The sequence below is a fragment of the Rhodamnia argentea genome, chromosome 1 (assembly GCF_020921035.1).
Source record: "Rhodamnia argentea isolate NSW1041297 chromosome 1, ASM2092103v1, whole genome shotgun sequence".
NCBI lineage: Eukaryota > Viridiplantae > Streptophyta > Magnoliopsida > Myrtales > Myrtaceae > Rhodamnia > Rhodamnia argentea.
In genome coordinates, this window is record NC_063150.1 from 23,908,853 (window position 1) to 23,931,527 (window position 22,675).

A 22,675-nucleotide genomic window follows, 5' to 3' on the forward strand; every position below is an offset into this window, starting at 1 on the left:
TGCTAAGAGGATGGGATCTATCCATGTAAAATGTCTCCAATATCCTCTTTGTATAATTAGATCGGTGCAATAAAATTCCTTCCGGGAGGTGCTCGATCTGCAGACCAAGACAATACTTGGTTTGACCCAAGTCTTTCATTTCAAATTCCTTCTTTAGGCGAGAACGAGCTTCTTCGAGCTCTTTTGGGGTTCCAATTATATTCGGGTCATCCACATATACGGATATGATGGCAAAGCCATTTGATGACCTTTTTATGAACACACAAGGATATATTACATTATTCACATATCCTCGCTTCAGGAGGTAATCGGTTAACCGATTGTACCACATACGACCTGATTGTTTAAGACCATATAATGATCTTTGCAATTTGATACAGTACATGTTACGATTTTCATTCTTTCCCATCCGGGGAATCGAAAATCCTTCGGGGACTTTCATATATATATCGGTGTCAAGTGACCCATATAAATATGCAGTCACAACATCCATTAAGTGCATATCTAGATTCATACTTACTGCCATACTGATCAAATAACGGAACGTAATATTATCCATTACGGGAGAATAAGTGACATCAAAGTCTATACCGGGTCTCTGCGAAAACCCTTGGGCAACTAGTCTCGCTTTATATCTTACCACCTCATTCTTTTCATTGTATTTTCTTACAAACACCCATTTATATCCAATAGGGATAACATCTTTGGGTGTTCGGACAACAAGTCCAAAAACACAACGTTTATTAAGCGAGTCTAGTTCTGCCTTAATTGCCTCCTTCCATGTATTCCAATCTGAACGCTTCTGGCATTCAAGAATGGATTTTGGTTCTGGATCCAGATTATCTTTTGAGACAGTTAGCGCTACCGAGGAGGCAAAGCAATCGTCGACGACGCTTGTAATTCTATCATATCTCACTCCCGTGTTTATATAATTTACTGCAACCTCTATATTAACATCAACCAAATCCTCATCGTTTCCCAAATCAATAGGATTTGGCCGTTCCGTATTGCCGGAATTGTTATTTGGGGCAGCTGCACTAATTTCACCAGGATTGCTTTCCTCTGCAGGAGGCGTATTGGGTGACTGAATGTTTTTTCTTTTCCGCGGATTTATGTCTTTAGTCCCTGTGGGTCGTCCACGCTTCCGGCGTTGACTAGGCTCATCGGACATTTTTGGTCCCAAGGGGATCTCCACTCTAGGTGGTGCGTTTTCTGCAAGAATATGGGACTTAGTCACCCCTTTGTGATCGGTAAATGCATCCGGCGGTTTACTTGCTAAATGTTGCAAGTCAATAATCTTCCGAACTTCAAGTTCAGTCATGCTTGTACGTGGATCAAGGTAACTCAATTTATCTTCCTTCCGGAAAATTTCACGGCATTCTTTAAGCTTCAGGCTTTCTCCCCCTAATGCCGGGAAATGTGTCTCATCAAATATACAATCAGCGAACCGAGCAATAAACAAGTCGCCCGTCCGGGGCTCCAAGTATTTTATAATAGATGGAGATTCATATCCCACATAAATACCAAGTCGACGTTGAGGCCCCATTTTGGAACGCTATGAAGGTGGTATAGGAACATATACGGCACAACCAAATATTCGCAGATGGGAAACATCGGGTTCACATCCACGTACAAGTTGAATCGGGGAGTATTCATGATATGCAGTGGGTCGAATTCTAATCAATGATGCAGCGTGCAATATCGCATGTCCCCATAAACTAAAGGGTAATTTAGCTCTCAACAGCAACGGTCTAGCAATCATTCTCGGGCGTTTGATTAAAGATTCTGCTAAGCCGTTCTGTGTATGAGTATGTAGCACGGGATGCTCCACGTCTATCCCAAAAGCCATGCAATAGTCATCAAAGGCTTTAGACGTAAATTCACCAGCATTATCTAACCGGATCTTCTGGATCGGGTAATCGGGGAATTGTGCACGTAATTTAATTAGCTGAGTGAGTAATTTTACAAATGCCATATTACGTGTTGACAACGTGTCAACGTATATCCATCGCGTTGAAGCATCAATCGGGACTATGAAGTACCCGAAAAGTCCACATGCGGGGTGGATAGGCCCTCAGATATCTCCTTGAATTCTATGCAAAAATATAGGAGATTCCACCCTTACTTTAGTAAGAGACGGCCGTATAATTAATTTACCCTCAGCGCACGCATCGTATACATAATCGGTGGGTGAAGGGAGCCCACGATTTGTTAATGAATGTCCAACTGAATGTGTTAATATTCGGCGCATCATATTCGACCCTGGGTGACCCAAACGGTCATGCCATGATTGAAAACCTTCCGGGTTTGTGAACTTCAGGTTTATCGTAACATGTTTATTACTCACATTTATGTAAGTATAATATAACCCGGAGGAGAATGATGGTAACTTTTCCATAATTTGTTTTCTGTATCCACTCATTTGAGTTAGATACAAGTATTCTTTACCACCTTCGGTCTCGGTTTCAACGTGAAACCCATTGGAATGAATATCTTTAAAGCTAAGTAGGTTCCTTTTAGACAGTGGGCAAAATAAAGCATCATTAATAAAAATTTATGTGCCCATTGGTAATATTACACGAGCTCTTCCGAAGCCTGTAATTATATTACTATTGCCTGAAATAGTGGTAATATTCCCTTCGCATTTTTTTAATGCCTCAAAGAACTTCCTCTGCTGGAGGATAGTATGTGTAGTACCACTGTCTACAAGAGAAAGAATACCAATGTTCTCCTCGAGATAATTGCTCAGCATCATTGATGACTAACATAAAAGAGTAAGAAATGAAATTATAATATTAAACGTGAATATTATTCAAAAACTAAGAGAATACATGTGAATAAACATAAACTTATATATATTGCTTAATCTAAATCCAAAAAATGATCAATATCAAAAGATGTATTGTCAAGAGATGATTCTTTATCCTCCATAAAGGGCTTGGTTGCAACATTGGCTTCCCTTTTTCTCTCATCTTGTTCCCTTTGATAGAGGTCAACTAGGTGCTTTGGGGTGCGACAAGTGCGAGACCAATGGCCCGTAGAACCACATCTATGACAAACATTGGCACCAACCTGGTTAGGTACTTCTGGACCTTCTTTTCTTTGTGGACCACGTTTAGGTCCTTGTAAACCTCTATCTCGGCTCTTATAAGGCTGATTTTTCAAGTTACGCCATTTGCCCTTCCAATGCCGGTGACTCTTGTTTTTATGACGTGCGACAAGTGCTTCAGGCACAGGTACGCATCCAAGAAGACGGGAATTATGATTTTGCATCAACAATTGGTTGTGCTTTTCTGCTACAAGTAGTGCAGAAATTAATTCTGAATGCTTTGAATAATTCTTTGCCCTATACCGCCGCTGGAGTACAAGGTTATTGGCATGGAAGGTAGATAATGTTTTTTCCAACATTTCAATCTCTGTGATCTGCTGGCCACGTAGTCTTAATTGTGATACAATTCGGTGAATAGCAGAATTATATTCTGCTACGAACTTAAAGTCCTGAAAGCGTAAATTGATCCATTGAAACCTGGCATGAGGAAGGACCACTTCTTGTTGATGATCAAAGCGATCCTTCAGGGATTGCCATAGAATTGCAGGGTCCTCCTCGGTCAGATACTCGGCCTTCAAATCTTCATGTAAATGGTGGCGAATGAAGATAAGAGCCTTAGCCTTCTGGGCCGGGGTATAATTAGATTCTGGGATAATAGATCGACTAAGATCCAATGATGTTAAGTGTATCTTGACATCAAAAATCCATGTTAGATAATTACTTCCGGTAATATCTAACGTTGCAAACTCTCTCTTGGTAATGTTTGACATACTTAAAAAGAAAATGTAGAGATGTTAGATAACGAAGAGGTAAAGATGTGTTACCTTGAGTGATATCCAAGATTCTAACCGGCTCGTGCCGATAACGTGTTGTAAAAGTAAACGGCGATCTTTGGAATCAACTCAGAAACATAACACCAACTTGAAATATGAGAGAAGAGATAAGAGAGAAGTGGAGAGCAAATGTTAACTCTTTTCATTTCCTCAACAAGTTTACAAAAGCCTCTATTTATAGGCTAGAGGGTACATTACATTGGGAGAGAAAAACCGCTCATGGAATGTGAAAGGTGCAACATCAATCCATATCAATCAATCCATATCAATGTATTTGTAACATACATTGGAAGATGAAATGGTGAAAGGTGAAGCATCCACCTATAATTAATATATTTATAACAGGATCACATTTCTTTTAAGATTTCTTTGTCGCATTTCCTATGTATACCAAACAAAACAAAAGTATAAAACACAATCCGGGTGACTTTTCGGGAGCAATTAAAGGAGATTCCATGTGGTTCAAACCATGTTTGAGGAGGGTATTAAGCAGAGTGAGATTATATTCTCAACTTTCCCTGTTAGATGTGTGAAATTTTTGTATTTTTGTAGTCTGCCTAAATGTTGAAATTTAAACTTCCCATCCGTTGTAAATGATTTGGTTACTTGTTTTGTGATATCATAAAACTAATCACTTAATGTGAACATTTCATTTTCTCGATCAAACGCATTAATAATAGAGATTAATTACATATGCAATGGCTTTTGACAGGAATATTAACATACATATTTTCTATGCTAATTCTTTTTTTTTTTCATTCTATAAGTAGATTTGCAAAAAAGGAAATCATTTACTTACATTTGGATTTGGTTGCAACTATTTTTTAGAAAACTATAAAAAATTAGAACACTAAATATAACAAAACACGCATTAGTCAATTTCATTTGTCTTCAATTAAATTCAAATAAAAAAAGAAAGAAGAAAGAGCGGAAAAAGAAGAAGAAAAATTATGCTAAAAAACAAGCCTCGCCTTTAAAAGAGAATAAGCAATTACAATTCACAAAATTTCTTCATGACATAGCTTATGATGTCCTCACATAAAAACAGCGTTGAATAAATCAATATCTCTCCCCATGATATGTATAACTTTCCCAATTTCTTATCAAGATAACCATTTTAATCATTTAGGCTCCGTTTATTTCGCGGAAAAAGAATAATTTGAAAAATATTTTCTAAAAAATGATCATTTTCATCATGAAAATAATCAGACATAAATCATTACCCATACAGAAAATATTTACCAACGAATAATTATTTCAAACGACACAAACATTATTTTTTTTAGAAAAAGTCGGTCACTATCATCACATAACTTTAACATTCACTAAATCTGGGTGAGAGCCTTCGAGGCCGCGATGACCTCGCACCTCGCAGGCCACGCACGAGGAAGCCCTTGCCCAGTATGCTGGTGATTTTTGAAAAAATTCATCACCATCTGTCCGTCGCCATTTGCAGGAATTGTGTGTCTTTTCGTGCCCAAATTTATAAACATCACGGTCAATCATACACGTATTATAAATCTCTTCATGTCCATCGGCCAAGACCAAGACAATTTTACTTTTAAGAAGGCCTAATTCATTAAGAGTATCGAGCTAAACTCTCTCTGTATCTCGGTTTGCTTTTCATGAGAATTTGATCTCACTTGTTAAATGCTCTTCTCGAACCTGATTCTATTTTCCTTTTCTGCTTTCAAATTCTGCTTTTTCCATAATCTTTCGACTTTCGATTACGGGCACTCACGCAACATACATGCGTATATGCTAGATAAATTAAAGCAAAGTTAGCGTTTCCATTACAAAAAATCTATTAGTCCTCGCGTGATTGAGAATCACAGTAAAGTTACTATTCCATTTACAACATACCTATTATTCCTTACGTAGATTAAAAAAAAGAAAAAAGAAAATGCAAAAGTCAGTCACTATCGCCACATAACTTTAACAGTCGCCAGATCTAGTGCAATGGCTACCTCGCACCCAGCTGCTACCTACGCGAGAGCCTTCGAAGCCGCGGTGGCCTCACCCAGGGCCATCGCGTCATCACCGGCCACGTGCGAAGCCACAGGCAAGGCGACCCTTGCCCAGGATCCTTTCATGGTGATCTTTGGAAAATTTCATCACCATTTGTCCGTTGCCATTCGCAAGAATTGTGTGCCTTTTCGTGCCCATATTGATAAACATCACGCTCCACCATACCTGTATCATCAACGCCTCCATGTCCATCGGCCAAAATGGAGATAATCTTACGTCCAAGAATGTCGAATTAATCAAGTATCGAGCTAAGCTATCTCTGCACCTCGGTTTGCTTTTTATGAGAATCTAACCTCGCTTGGCTTAATGCTCTCATCAAACATGATTTGCTCCCTGAACTTTAGCTCAATGCGAATGAGGTCCATGAACATTAAATATGTTCAATGCAGTCCCCGACAATTTAGCCCAATGTACAGTGTCCAACCCAAACTTTCAGTTTGTACCATGTGATTACTAAACTTTTAGTACATGTTCAATTTAAAATTCCTGGACTTTATAAAAATGTTCAATGCTGTCCATAGACTTGAATTAATAGAAAGGTGCCATAGAATATTTTTATGCTGTATAGGTACTAAATTGAACACGTAACAAAAATTCATGGATCAAAAGTTTAGGAACGACATTGCACGTTGGGCTAAAGTTTACGGATCATATTAAACATACTTATATTTTATGAACTACTTTACATATTTAACTAAAATTCAAGAGTCATTTATGTCATATATATATATATATATATAAATATATATGACATAAATGACTCTTGAAATCGCATTGAGAAGTTTAATTCTTTAGGTCTATTGTATTGATGGGTATCAAACTCTGATTAAGAATTCAAAAATCAACGAGTGCAAAAAAAGAAAGGAGGAAAATGGGACCCATGACAAAAGAAAAAGAAGAAAACAAACGAGACACCACAACTAAACAAAAATATGCTTAAAAAAAGGTGGATGCTGCAATTGAGAATGTTTTAGCTATGGTAAGAATGGAAAAAGCGCGATTGCGATGCAGAAGCGGACGAAGTGCTGTTTTGGCGAACGTCAGACAAAGTGGCCACAATAGACGGATAAAGAAAGACGGAGAGTGGAAAAGAAGACCTGAAAACAGCAACCGAATCAAATGGTGGTCCCTGATATTTTAAGCACAAAAGAAAGACATCGGCAGAAACAGACAGATTCATTTGACAATGACCCATAACGAGATTATCATTCATCACGTAGCTTTAGCGTGCCCGTGCTGTTGGCAAGATTCCAATCCAATGAAAGCCCTCCAGGAAAAATACATGAGGATGCATTTAGGTGGCAATAAATTATTCATTAGTGCTCCTTCCTGTTTCGGCCTCTCTTTTCCCGTACTTCAGCAAATTTCTTTTAATAACTCAAAACTTACGAGAAACGGCCATGTGGATCTTATTTTGCTATTACCATTTTCACTTTCATTTTGAGTACAATTCATCACCCCTTAGTCGACAATGAGAAAGACATAAGATATAATATTTTTGTTCATTATCAAGTGAAGGGTAAATGAGCCTATTCATAAATTTTATATGAGAACAAAATATTAAGTACAATCAATGAGGACCAATTAAGAGAAATATATAGTATAAAAAAGTATCCCAAATATATTTCTAACATCCGTCCTCAAACTCATGGTGATTTGAAAGATGGCAACTTGAATTTGGAGAATAGATACAGAAAATGCCCAGGTGGTCGTATCTAGGTGAAGACATGAGCGGTTTGCTCAGCAAATGAAGTCAAGACAAGTTGAATGGTGCCACAAAGAACGTGATATCGGATGAAATGATAGTCCATTTCAAAGTACTTGGTGCGCTAATGGAAAACGTCATTATGTGCAATTTGGATAGTACTTCGGTTGTCACAGTGAATGAATGTTTTACTATGATGACACGCTCCCATGAATTCTACAAGCCATCGCAACCGTAGTAACTCCAATGTGATATCAGCAAGAGCTTGATATTCTGGCCACAGAGCATAGCCATCTTGCCATAGCAGTCTGTTTCTTGCTACATAGTATGTAAGTCAGTCAGGCCAAAAAGAAGCAAAAGCCCATAGTGGAGTGACGTTCTTGAGGGTCACCAACCCTCAACATCAAAATAAGTCTATCAACTCTAAGGTAGCATGAGCAAAAAAGTGAAGGCCGTGAAACAACTAACCTAGACGTAGTGAAGAACTCAAAGGATTGCAGCAAAATGAGTCGTACAAGACGCGGTCATGTACTAACTAACAATATGAACAGCATAGGCGATGTCGGGACGGGTAATGGTGAGATATATAAAACCGCCAATCAACTGCCGATAAAGTGTAGGATTTGGAAGAAGAATTTCATCATTGTCATTGAATTTGGCATTCAACTCAATGGGAGTGGAAACAATCTTTTCATCAATGAGACTAGCTTAACATATAAGATCAATGACACATTTTGCTTGAGAGGGATAATAACCAGAAGTATCAGACGCAATTTCATCCTACAAAACACTTTAGTCACCCAGGATCTTTCATTTTGAACTGTTTATTGAGATATTGCTGGAATTTTGGAATGACAGTCTAATCATTGCCAGTAATAATCATATCATCCGCATATAAAAGCAGTACAATGTGCCGATGATTTGTGCACCAAACAAAGAGAGCATAGTCGAATTTAAAACCAAGAGATTCCATGGTTGAGCTAAATTCGGAATACCGTGCTTAGTATATCCAAGAGGATTTACCATAAAAACTTCCTCGATGACATCACCATTAAGAAGTGCATTTTTAACCTCCATTTGAAATAGAGGCCGACGCTTAATAGTCATAACAACAAGAAGACTGCGAACATAAGTAAAGCGGGCAACAATGGCAAATGTCTCATCATAATAAATGACGCTGTGACATCTTGAAAATTCCTACATTAATTTATGTAGAAATTCATAGACAAAAAATGCCGCACATGAGAACTTTAGTTGAGTGCGTAGTTTAGTGGAGATGCGAAATATATTTTTATACCTATAATTCTCTAAAAATATGTTCATTAGAATTTTTTTTTTGGTCGGAATGTTCATTAGAATTTGATTGTTGATTATTTGTATTCGAATTGATTTTTCTAGAGTGGCAATGAAGCACATAGCACCATGTTGATTGATAACGGAGATAAATACGCTTCGAGTTTACGTATCAAAGGAGTGGTAGATTAGAAATTTATTAAGTTAAATATTTTCTCGTGTTCGGTGAGTTTTGGGAAACATTTTCACAAGTTTAAATAATTTTTTGTATTATCAGCGTTTAAAATGGACATTGATTTCTTTGTTTACCTACTGATTTACTTGATACATTGGCAATTTATCAATACTATTCTTGGAACTCTACGATAAGCCACCTATTATTGATGACATAGAACTTAGCCTAGCAAATGATTTTACACCTTATATTATCTAATGCATTTAATGCCCTTAATGATTCATTCCTTAGCTTACCGATGAAGCTTGTGGGGATGAGGTCATGGCGTGCCCCATGAACATTGGCCTTAGTCATTTAATACTCTTAATGATTCACTTTTATCTACTTGGAGGATGGAGAAGAAGCCTTCTCCCCTTCAACAAAATATCCCTTAATTTGACCTCTGAAATCAAGCCAGTTGTACCTAATCATTAAATGCATCTAATAGGTCACCCATTTACTCAGCCGGTAGGGCTCTTCTTCTCCTCCAAGAAATATAGCTCCTATTAGCTACTCTCTTAGGGGCCACTTGAAATAATCTCATTGGAATACCTCTCCTATTTTTAGACATAATGATTTTAACACAAAGGGATGATTACTTTAACTTTGGTTAATTACTCAACTCCATTCTCCAATCTTCATACTGATCGGGGTGGTCTTTGAAAGGAGCAGAGGTCCCGATTTCATTTACCCACCTTTCCCTCTCCACTCTTTCCCTTTTAATATGTGAGTAAGAGCGAAGGTCCCACATTTGTATTAGTAAAAGGTCATGTCTTCGTTAAGGTATATTATTGACTCCCTCTACTTTTTGTCAATGAGATTTGTCATTTTCAAATAAAAAATTTGTTGATTTTCGGTTCTAATTATTTTCCTTGCAGGAAACTAAGGCTTTGAGTTTTGTCAAATCATTTTCAAGGTAAGTGAAAACTTTAAGTACTAAGTTAGATTGATCTATTTAGTGCTCTTGACTTGATTGTTTGTTATTTGCTAGTTTTAGTTGCACTTGAAGGTAAACATGCAAGAGAATCAGGTTTGTGTAATATTTTGATGGATGTTTGATTGTTTTTCCATGAGAATTGGTAATATATTGAATGAAAATAGTAAAATGTGGGGTAGATATTAGCTTTACTGTCGATGTGCAGTCTATTAATCGAAGTGTGGAAGATTTGATTGTATGGGTGACCTAATCTGTGGGGTTTAGACTTTAATCATTCAACGGCTACTAAGTCTTTTAGATATAATCTCGTTCAATTAAAGATTGGAGACGTCCAAATAAAGATTGAAGAGTGATCCTATGAAGACCTATCTAATGGCTAGCTTGCAAGTGAAGGAGTATAAAAGAAAATCATAGCACTGTTAAGACGGAAAGATAATTCGGAATAAAAAATTCGACAGTGCAAGAGAGCTTCAAATTCTACATACTTGTCCTCGTGAGCTTTACATTATAATCATTGAAAGGCTTTGTAAAAGTGATTGAGAAAAGAATGTGATTTATTAAAGAGAGTATCATCACTTGTTGTGAATCCACATTGTTTCATCTAGTGGAATCCAGTCTATTCGCTATCAGCATGGAAAGTAAAAAGAGGCCCGACCTAAGCCGAACCACTATAATCTTCGTGTGCAATTTTTTCTATTCCTAAAATGTTATATTGCATATTGGTGTTAGTTTCATAAACTACATATCTTCAAATTCTGATTTCACGAGATATTTATCTTAATCATTTTAATTCAACTATTTCTAGCCAAATTAGTCTAAAATCATCTATTCATCCCCTCTAGGTGATATTGCTAGATACATAACTTTTTGCGGAGTATTAAACGTCGACATATTTAATTGGAGAGACAAATGGGGCCTAGAAAGATTTGAACTTCTATCTATACCAAGTTAAGAATAATACAGAAGATAAGAATTGAGCAATTTTTATGTCTTTCCACATATATCATAATGAATAGTATATCAGCCTATGTATAGGATTTATGATATGACTATCTAAGTTAACATATATCAATCAAGATATACACGGTGACATGGAGATATACGAGCGATCTTGAGATGCATAGAATCATTATAATTATCAAATATCTGAAACATAGAAAATTATCGTAAAAAAATCCCTAATAATCTCTGACTTCAAACATTGCCACAAAAGCTTGTTTCTTCTTGAAGTCGGCACACAACGGATCCAAGGTGCGGCGGCGCGAGGTAGCGCATGTGTGAGCTCCGAACTCCCACCGATGTTTTACGAGATGTAAGTTTGTTGCTCGTCTGGCCACTTATTGTGCAGCAATCTTGTATGACCACAAAAACTAGAATCGCAAGGAAAATAAAAAAAGATGCGTAAATAGGGTTTCTTTTACTATCTTTCAGCAAAGTTTTTGTTGTAATGAATCGCGAAACTAATCATGATCTTGTAATATAGGACTAAACTAAAGACATAATTCAACGAAACGCATGAGGACACCAAATTAATTAAAACGAAGGGAACATAAAAGAAAACGACATGTTTTTATTGAAGTTCATCTTCTTAACATAATCTATCGCATGTAAAAGGACCAATTGGAATTTGTGATTACACCAAATACTGTTCACAACACTCATATTTTGACGGTATAGCATAGTAGCATGTGATATCAAGAAAATTCTATCAGGAAATAAATAATACACACACATAGATAGAGCTATTAACATAAATGTTTACTAAAAAAGGATGTGCAATCCGATACTAACACAAGAATAATCATTAGGGTCAGATTACATCCCTATGAGGCAAAACATGGATATGTTTTTGGCAAAGAGCTTATAAAACTTAGAATCCAATCCACACCACCCCTTTTTCAATACGGACGTTTGGTAATGGCTCCTCTAGACCTTTTCAGATTTCGGGAGGACAAACGTCTTAAAAGTGGTGTCATGAGTTTCAGAAAATGTAAGAGAGGCCAAAGGGCAAAATAACTGTAGAACACGAAGATAGGAAAGAGGGCAGTGATTCCGATAATCAAGACAACGACGGAGACCCAAGTGCGTTTGCTTACGGTCACGTAAACCCCTGCCATGAAGGCCACAGACATTGCGGCAATAGCTATGAGCAGCGGTAGCCTTGCCTTCCTAAGGAAATAATCCACCTGCCAAAATGTATTGGGCTGCGTCTTAAGAAGGATCACAACTGAAATTATTGAGCTGTACATGGCCACAGTGTTGCAGATCACGAAGACGTCGTACATGGGCTTGTTCAACAACGCAGCAATTCCAACATTTGGTTCAGAGCCATTATATCCTCCAGGAACTGAGAAGCCAGCAGCGAATGTCATGGTGGCAATGAGCGTTGCCACGATCATACGGGTACTGGCCACGTCCTTTAGTCTATTTAAATGCGGAGGCTCCTCATCTCTCCCTGGGTGTAAGCCTTTTGGCATACAAATTACTTTGTCTTTGCTTGTGGGTGCTTTAACAGCTTCTAGTACAGGTACTGCTAATAGCTGGTCAGCCTAATAGAAAAAAGACGGTTATCATATATGTAGATGGACTAACAATCAGAGAATGTAGATTTCAAAAGAATGGAACCTTTCAAGTGATCCCTAGACCTGCAACCGCAATCTTTTCTGAGCTTACTGTAGAAACTTAACCTCTGTAACACACTCCAGGGAAGGGAGGGGGAGCGATGAGAGGAATTAAAGCTTATTTTGACAAAAGTAGATAAAAAATTGTCAATCCATTTTGTAGATGTCATTACCCTTGGAGTTGCATCCATTTTTTCCAGTTGCTCATCTGCAATGTCGAAAGCTGTCAAGTTGTCGTTGTTTACAAGTTCAAGATCAACTGCTGCATCTATAACGAGCCAAATAAGAGCAAAAAATCGCAACTGCGATGCAGCCACATGTAGAGGCGTATTTCCTTCCTTGTCTTTCGCATTTATAAGCTTCTCAAACTTGGGATTGATGAGTATGTAATCTATTACGGAGGTGCTATCATACTTTGCTGCAACGTGAAGTATATTTTGCCCTTCCTTAAGATTTAACAACTCATCCGGATACGGCCAAAGTTGAAGCAGCTTCTTGAATATTTCGAGATGATCCATCTTACATGCTACGTGAATCGGAAGATAGCCTTGTTCGTCGCTCTCAAAGGCGCTTGAAGCGAACTTGCTGAGCAAGAATTCAACTCCATCAACGTAATTCAGATATGCTGCGAGATGCAGGGGAGTACCACCTCCATCATCTCTTAAATAAAATAGCTCTTTCTTCCGCTCCGACATGTCTTTCAGCATTTCTACATCGTCAGAGAGGAGGGAATGAATTAATTTGTGTCATGCATATGACAAGAGCCTGAGAACTTTACTTTCTAACGATTATTATCTCTTTAAATCAAACAAAAATGCGTTATTACATCGACTACTTAAAGCATGAGATTCTTCACTGACCTATCCTTTGGTGAATCACGGCTCCGTGAACTGGCGACAAACCTTCCATCCGGGGACCCAAGGACTTCATGCCCATCCACCGCTTCCATCAAAAGCATGAGATTCTTCGAGTCCCCCATCTCGACTGCCAAGTACGGCGGGGACTTGCTCTCCTTGTTCTTCTGGTACACCGATCTTGAGCCTCGACTCAGGAGCAGACGTGTCAACTCGTAGTGACAGTTCTTCACAGCCTCGTGCAATGCCGTGTTTCCCGTGTCGTTCGCCATGTCCATAATGCCGCTGCAACCGAGGAGGAGGTCAGCCGTGCGGATCCTGCCACCTCTTGCCGCTACGTGGAGCGCGGTGTCCCCTCGGTAGTTCACCTTGGCGGCGAGCCCCTTGTCACGGATGACCTCGAGGAGGGTCCGGAGAATGTCGGCCTCCTCGATGCCCGCCGCGACGTGGAGCAATGAGCTCCCAGAAGGACCCTGGATGTCGATAATGTCGGACAGAGAGACTCTCTCTTCGGCAGAATACTTCTCAACGGCCTCGATGAACTTATCGACGTTGCCTTCTTCCACAGCGTCGAGTAACAGCAGATACCACCGATATTTGGATTCTGCTTGAAGGTGTGTTCCATTTACCGAATCTAGTGCTTTCAGTCTGGCCCTTCTCTGCTCCCAGATTTCATGATCACTGATGTCAATGCTAGCGCTATCGTCATCCATCTTCAAACTCCGAAACTTCGAATCCCGTCTTCTCCAAAGCTAGACGGGTGGTTTGTTCAACTCTTTCGTGGTGTCTCTTCTCCAAGATTATATGCACGATTCTGTATTCCTTGAGTGCCTAATGGGTTTTACACGAATCACTCATTGGTTGCAGCGTCGTCGGCACTGGCCAAATCATTTAATTTCTCAAAATTATCGAATAAGATCCACTCTGCACACAGTTGGTCGGACCGGATCTGCATAGGCTAACTTCAGTCATAAACCACGAAAGAAATTTCGAATTTTTTTCTCGTTCCTTCTCTCTGCACGCTACATATACTCCTTTTTAGTCTCGAACCACTTTGCACAAAGTAATTTATACCGGCCCCGACATGGTACATTCTTTTCTTCATCGAAGAGAAGAATGTAAGAGAGAGAGAGAGAGAGAGAGAATGTGAGAGAAGTGAGGAAAAGGAGAGAAAAAGAAAAGAAAGAGAGACAAGGGAGAGAGTAAAGGTAGAGGCAGTGGGAAAAGCAAAGAAAAAGAAACTCGACGATTGTTTTTAATCTAGAAGTGAGAATCATTCATATACTTTGTAGGGTTTCAAGCAACTTTGTACAGAGTGGGTCTCCCTTGACATTTAGTAAATATCATTTACGTTTTAAATGAGAACTGAAATGGATCGGCGTGTGTCGCAACCAGAAAATGGAGTTGTGAAAATCTCTCGTGGCACGTAAAGGTATCCAATATTTTCTCTAATGGCTACTGATTCTTAGTAATATGTGAAATCTAGAAATGATCAAAAGCATGAATAATGTGATTTTGCTAGATGGATTGCCTGTATGCTTGCGAGGCTCTTCAGTTATTTGTGAAATAATGTGATCAAACAGCAATTTTTTGTTTTCATTTAGAAAAGCAAATCCACGACGTGATATCATTGAGCAATGAGATATTCGTTAGATGCCACACTTAAACGGTGGACATAGCCCCAAAATAGAAGGAAAAAAGATACTGAATGCAATTCATTATCCTCATACATCCACAAACTTTCTTTAATTTATCTTATCCATGCTTTGATCACTTCTTCATTTTGGGGGAAAGTTCCAAAAATGTCATAAACTTATTGCATTAGTCCTAAATATTTTTATATTGATACCAATTGAGTTTATTCGGCCAATTCAGGCCAGAAATTGCTTACTTGAATGCCGGCCGTCCTACATGGCACGGCATGCACTAGGTGAAAATTTTATTAACTTTTTTATTTTTTTTTGAATTTTTGTTAATTGTTCTTTTATATTCCTTTTTGTCTCTTCTTATCTTTATTTTTTTCTTTTTTCTTTTTTTTCCCTTATTTTCCTTCGCCAATCGCCAGCCTCTGTGATGGCCGACAAGGGCGAGGGCCAACGAGGGTTGAGCGAGGTTGCGCCTCACTAGCTTTGGTGAGAAGACCCTTGCCTTGCCCTTGCCAGGTTTGACAAAGGGACCCTCAGCCAGTCCTTGCTTGGGCCAAGCCCATTGCTATCGCCAGAGGCCGGCGGCGAAGACACCCCTCTTCCTACAAGGGCTAGGCAAGGGTCCACTTGTGGCCTTGTTCAACCCACGCCAATCCCTGCCAAAGGCCAGCAATGGCTAGCCTCACTTATGGCTGGAGAGTGCGTCCCAGCCCTCGCCCTTATTGGCAGTCGGTGACTTCCGCTAGCCATCTTAGAAGCTGGCGACTGCCAAAGGTTGATGCATTACGGAAGTTCAAGAGTCTGCTTGAAATGATTGAAGGAAGATAATTTGGTTTAAGTGGGAGTGTTAGCAATTGAACCCAATTCATCGATGTTGTCAATTTCAGTGGACGAGTTGTCGATTCCACGAGAGAGTTGTCGATTCAGTGGAAAAGTTGTCGATGTCGATCAGCTACTCAAATGTTGATGTATATTTGTATTCCAAGACTAGTGCAAGCATACGAGTCAATGTTGTTTTTTTAAGAGTCAAAATTAGGTGAATTTCTCAAGAATATGTTCGTATTTCTATGTTTAGTGTTTTTTAAATTCTCAAGGAGTCCATCTCCTTGAAATGTTAGATAAATTTATGAGTCATTTAAGAATAAGATCAAGAATCACGTAACAAGCCTATATAAAGGCAAGTCTTGTGATCATTTCATTATGGTGGAATATAAAGAAAGGCCTATTCATCTCTCTCTTCTTGAGTTGTGTGAATTGTGAGTGTTTCACCTTCAAATTATTCCATCAATGTGCATCAGACACATTTATGCGAATTGGAGGATGTATTACAAAGGCAAGGCTCGACAAAAGCGCTTTTGGATGCGTCCTAAAGGAACAACATTACCCCTATATCGATGCTTGAGGACATAAGAATCCGGAGGATGAGAAGAATTCGATAAAAGATGTCAGTTGCCGCGAGATGGAATGAAGAGTATTGCCCACGATTTACTGATTGCAATTAGAGGAAAGCAAGCTGAAAAGGGTATGAAGTGAAGCACAAACCAGACAAGTTTGGGTTGACAACTTAATATGGAAAAACAAACTTGCTCGTGCAGATCAGAGTACAAATCTGGTATACCATGTCCTCTTGCAATTTGCGCCACGTATTACAAGCAAGAGGAATATGAAATGTCACGCCCCGATCTCCGAACTAGCGACATCCCTACCAAACTCGCCACAGGTCACGAAAGATAGCATTACAGGTACACTATCGACCTACTAAGCTACGGCGCATGCGGAAACGTGAACTTCCCCAAACAACAAATAACTTGGGATAGTAAAGCGAGAATTAGACACAAAAGTCATTCACAAAAGACAATTTCATTAATAAAGCCAAAACAAACGAATTTTAACCCTATAGAGCTACAGTAAACATATACAACTCTATGCTTCGGGGCGGCTCACTAGGACCTCAAAAAGACACATGGTCGGGCAAGGTTAAACTCTCACCTACTCTCAAAAATCCCGCAACAACCCTCACCTTAAACGCCCACGGCTTCATCACTTGGAACCCGAAATGGTTAAACGAAGAGGTTAGAAATAAATCTCAATGAATTAACGCCTAAACCCGGCTAGAGCGTTGATTCGCTCGAACGTCCTAACAAACAACCACAACATCGTTGTTGATACATGATTTTTAATCAGTTTTTCTTTAGAAAATTTTTCAAAAATCCATAAAAATTCATAAAATTGAAAAATAAATTTTGGAAGCCTTGGCCAAGCTTAAGGATCCAGTTTTGAACAAAAAATAATTTTTCATATTTTTTGCATTTTTTAATATTTTCCGAAAATAAAAAATGCTTGAAAAAATCAATAAAAATAGTATTTGTGGCAAAAAAAAAATATAGAAAAATAGCCAGTATTTTATTTTAATTCCCTCATCATTTTTTCCTTTAAAAAAATTGGAAAATTCAATTTGGGGATGCATGAGTCTTCACAAACGTAAACCCAAATTGAGCAAAAAAATTCATTTGAGGTCTTTCTATTGTTTTTCTTACTTTGAGTCAGTTATGACATTTGATTCCTACACTTTTAATTGCATTTTAGTCCAATAAATTTCAATTTTTGAGCAGATTGCAAAATGGACTTCTTTGCATTTCCAATTTAATCCCCGATTTTCAATTATGGTCAAATTGGCCATTTTAAGAGTGAACCCATACACAAAAAAACCTTGACCCACAGGTTTTTTGACATTCTAAATACATTGACGAGGTCAGATTGGCACAAATTGGTCGTTAAGAGTCCTAATTGAACAAATTTTGCATTCGGGTGAAATTTGAAATTTGGGGCTTTTTCATAAAATTGAACCGATTTGATTCGAAGTTGACATTCCTAGATAATATCCATGTCGTGGATTCCAATTTTTGCATTCATTTTTGATAAATTCAGGTGAATTGGCATCTAACTGGGTTGTTTTTGTCAAACCGGGTCAACTGGATCAAATAAATTCAACCTAGCCAACCCGGTTGCCAAGTCAACCCAAGGCAACGCGCAGAACCAAGTCTGGTTCTCCTCCGCACACGTGGAACACAAACACAGGAGAGCACGCCAAAAATTGAACGAAATTTTGGGACACCCAGACTTCAATCGGACTTCGGCCGACTACCCACCCTTTCCCGACGACCTCCAGGTGGCGAACGCGCGTGATACGCACATGACAACGGGCTGGAAGTGCCGTAATGTAAAACGAATGCCAAACTGAAAATTGGGAGGAGTTGAAGTCTGTTGAAGAGGGGATTAAGTTCTAGCAATAAAAAGAGAAGAGGGAGGCAAAAACAGAAGGGAAGCGAGGAGAGCATAGAGAACGGAATAGAAGGAGAGAGAGAGAAAAAAAAAGGGGCTCTCTGCAAGCGGTTGGATCCTCCATTGAAGGACCTCGGCTTCGAGAGTTTTGAGCTGGACTCTCCGACGATCCAGGCGGTTTTGAACGCCGTCGCTGCCCCCATTGGCCCGATCTCGCCCTTGCGAACACGCTGAGCCTAGTCGCCTCCATTTGAAGTCCCGAAACAGGAGAGCTCTTCAACGACTCGACGAAAGCTTCGTTAATGGCAGATCTTGTTTCATTAGCTCGTCCTTAAATATTTTAGGTCTAGATGAGTCCGGAACATCTATTGATCACGAATCTTCCCTTGCTTTGTGTTTTTGCTGCATAAAAACCTTGCGTCGACTCCCAAACTTCTTGAACCGGCCGAGAGCTTTAAAGCTCATTTCGCACGTAGGTGAAGTCATACGATCGTCAGGTAAGCTCTCTTAACTCATTGTCATGCTACTGGATGTTTTGGAATGGAGTTTTCCGCGAAGTGTGACAAGGTTGCGTTTCGCCGTACATAGGTGCTCGGCCGGCTCCGGTACTAGTATTGCTAGGACAGATTTTGACATAGGACCGAGATATATTGATTTGCAGACGTTGAGGAGTAATTTGACGTCAAAATAGCGGAGTTTCAGAGGCGTTCCGACGTCGGAATCACGTTTCCGGCGACGTTGGCCGGCGCCGAACATCTTCCCCGACGAGGGCGTTGATCGGTCAACTTGTGTTGACCTGGTCAACGCCTATGTGGCAACCACGCCAAGAATTGGTTATAACCGAATAGCTAAAAAACAAAATTGATCCGACGGCCTCAAGTATGTCACGTGTTGAGATCTTGTATTTTCGGAAATAAAAATGATTTTTAAAAAAATATCCCATTTTTTCGAAAATCAAAAATTGATTTTGTGATCGTGCGGCCCAGGTTTGGCCACGTGTCACTATTCTGATCATTGGATCAACCTCTGAATTTCGAATAATAAAAAAAAGTTATCATTTTCAGAATAAAAAATATCCCCGATCGGACGGATGTGGAATAGCCACGTCGTCCGATCTTGACCGTAGATCCGATCAAGTGATCGGAGGGTCGTGGATTAGCCACATGACCCATCTCTAACCCTAAATTTGACTTCAGATTGGAGCGTCTAGAGAGTGCCACGTGGCCCAATCCGAGACGCACATTTCTTTTTGGGTGGGAATTTTGAAAATAGAATAAAAAAATCTGAAATTTTCGAAAATTCGAACGAAATTGCAAAAGTGGGGTCGTTTTGGTCGAGGCCGATCCAGCCACTCGGGCTAGGCCGATCGCCCGTGAGTCATGGGCCGAGTTCACGTGACCCGGTCCGGAAAACATTTTTCTTAATAAAAAATTCAAAAATGATTTTTAAAATCCAAAAAAAAAGGAAAAATCTTAGAAAATCAGAAAAACAAAATCGTAGAAAATTCCTAAAAAAATTTCAGAAATTATCAAAAATTGAGGAATGGCCACGATCAACCGGCCAATCTTATTTTTGAGATTTCTTTTCCCGATCTTTCCAAAATGACATTTTTACCATTTAGAGGTAATTTGTCTCTTGAAAATTTCTGAGATTTGAAAAAATGCTGAAATTAGGATGTGGGTCAGGTTAGGTGACTAATCCTTCTATTCGGATTTTTGAATCTCATCCGTCTTCTAAAATGACGATTTTACCCCTCAAGGGCAAATTGTCCTAAAAAATTCCAAAAAAATGCAAAAATTAAGAAATTGGTCAGTTTAGGTGGCCGATCCTATTCTCGAAGCTTTTCACTCCAGATCTCTTCTTAAATGACGATTTTTCCTTTTTTGGCAAATCGTCCCCAGATTTTCTCAAAATTACGATTTTGCCCCTCATGGGCGAATCGTGTCCAAATCACTCATGACCTCTTCCTATGTTTTGAATGACTTTTCTCTAAGCCAATAGGGCTTTATTAGGAATGCCATGCTGATTTGATACGATTTATCCGCATGATCCGATTCCTTGATTTGCGCATTTCTTTATTAATTGTGCTTGCTAGGGTAGTTATTCTCATCTACATGAACGCTTAGATTTAGGATTCATGCCCCAACTCATCCGCATGAAATTCCGAGGTTAGAAAATTCAATCAACTTAGGTACCGAAAGGGCGTAACTAAGTCCCCGATCCCATTTCTCTGGTTCTCGCAGAATCGAATAGAAGCTCCCAACTATTCGATAGGGTTTCCAATCGTACCTTCCACGAAACGATTGGTGGCGACTCCTTGGCATGCACACGTAGTACATGTCACTAGACCGCACCGAAAGTCGACTACGTTATCATCCGTTGCGATTTGGGTAATGGACCTTAGGAAAAGCCCGCGTCTTAAGGTCCACATGCAACCGGGCCGAAAGGGCGACCCATTAGCCCGCGATCTCCCGCATGTTCGAGATTTCGAGGGTCGCGACAATCACAAAGCAGATATCTCAACCACAAGTAAGCTTGCCATATAGAAGCCACACATAATGTAATGCGGACCACTTAACAGTCAAACCAACCAATCCAACCCATTGGCAAAGCATCACATCACCCGCAAGCACAAGACACCACACAAAATTCATTTATTAACTAGTGACCCATGCGATCGGCATGGTCGGTACACATGACCGATGTGACCCCCAACACTACGACTAGCGGTATCTACCGGTAGGACCGGGCATCGCCCCCTACTTCCGACGACGGCGACTAAAAGCTATGTATCCAGTGCGATTGGCACAACATAGCAGACAGGCATTCCAAAAGGAACGTCGGTCCATCACAAGCCGCAACCTGCAACCAACAATCCATGTGATCAGGATGACCGGCACATGCACAGATTGAAGTGCATTTGACAAGTCGTTTGGTTCCGTATAACCGGCATGATACGAACTTGTCGGGATCTCGTACGACCGGCACGGTTTATTCCCATCATATGACCACTCAAGCACATCCGACAACCAACCAGTTCATTTCTTTGAATTAGGTCGAATGCTCATACACGCATATTCAAATACTTGGCCCAAGACCGTTTTCGTGCCAAAACATGCAATTTGATCTTGTATGTAGTCATATAAATGCACAGTTCAATTGATTGACAGCCCAAGGAATCGGAGGCGATTAACCCCCAATTCGACACCCACGATAATCAACAATCAATTTCGGCATTTAATTCCAATAATTCAATAACCAAATAATCAATTGTAACCAATCGATTTTAATCACAATTTCAATTCCAAATGACAGTCAATCGCGTGCTCGTCTTCGACCTATCCCTCGCTCGCGATCAATCAACTCAATCATTCAATTCAATCAATTATAATAACCAATAAGCCACGTACAACCTAGCTAATCGACTAATCTTAACTAATTACGGTTATTTAATTTAAATCACGTTTCTATCTAGTCCGACTGTAATTAAACTACCTAAATTCCCTAATTAGCTAAGTAATCTAATTTCAAATGCAATTAGCATCCTAACCGAGAGTTAGGGGCTAACTCACAATTAAACTAGCTCGGGCGATCTCAAGACGACGACGAACGGCGACTCGCGGTCAACTTGAGCTTCGAGCTCCCAACTCGGCCAAAGAGGGTCCGCGAGACATGGAGACACCTTGGGATAGTGGCAAGGGCTCGAGGGTGGCAGCTAGTAGTCGTTGGAACAGAGGCGGCCGACGATTGAACAGTGAAAAACAGAGCAGACAAGTGGCGAGAACAGGGGAAATAGGTGGCTCGGGGATGATTTGAGGGGGCTCGGGTGTCCAAGGGCTGGGGGAAGGGTCGGCCAAGGTCGGGGGGTCTCTAGGGTAGCTGCGGGTGGCGCCGGCGATAGTGGTGGGCAACTAAAGCCGGCAAAGCAGCGGCTCGAGCGCAAAACAGGAGATTCGAGTCGGAGCAGGAGAGTCCGGTCGTGGCTATTTCGAGCCTCTACGGGCAGCGATCGGCTTCCCGTGGCCTTAGGGGACGGTGAGCGGTCAAGAGTGGTTGTTGGGGGTGGTCAGGGGTGGCCGGAACTAGACGCAGAGGGCCGGGACAGAGGCGGAATGGCGGCGGGTCCGAAATAGGACACCGAACGTGGTTCGGCTTGCAGAGCCGCTCATGGCGATCCGATAAGGTACAAGCGGTGAGATGAGGTCAAGAGGGT

General features: G+C 40.0%; 1 pseudogene; it reads right to left on the minus strand.

The window, feature by feature from the left end:
- Positions 1-11,957: 11,957 nt before the first annotated feature.
- Positions 11,958-14,247, minus strand: LOC115730711 (annotated as a pseudogene).
- Positions 14,248-22,675: the final 8,428 nt, after the last annotated feature.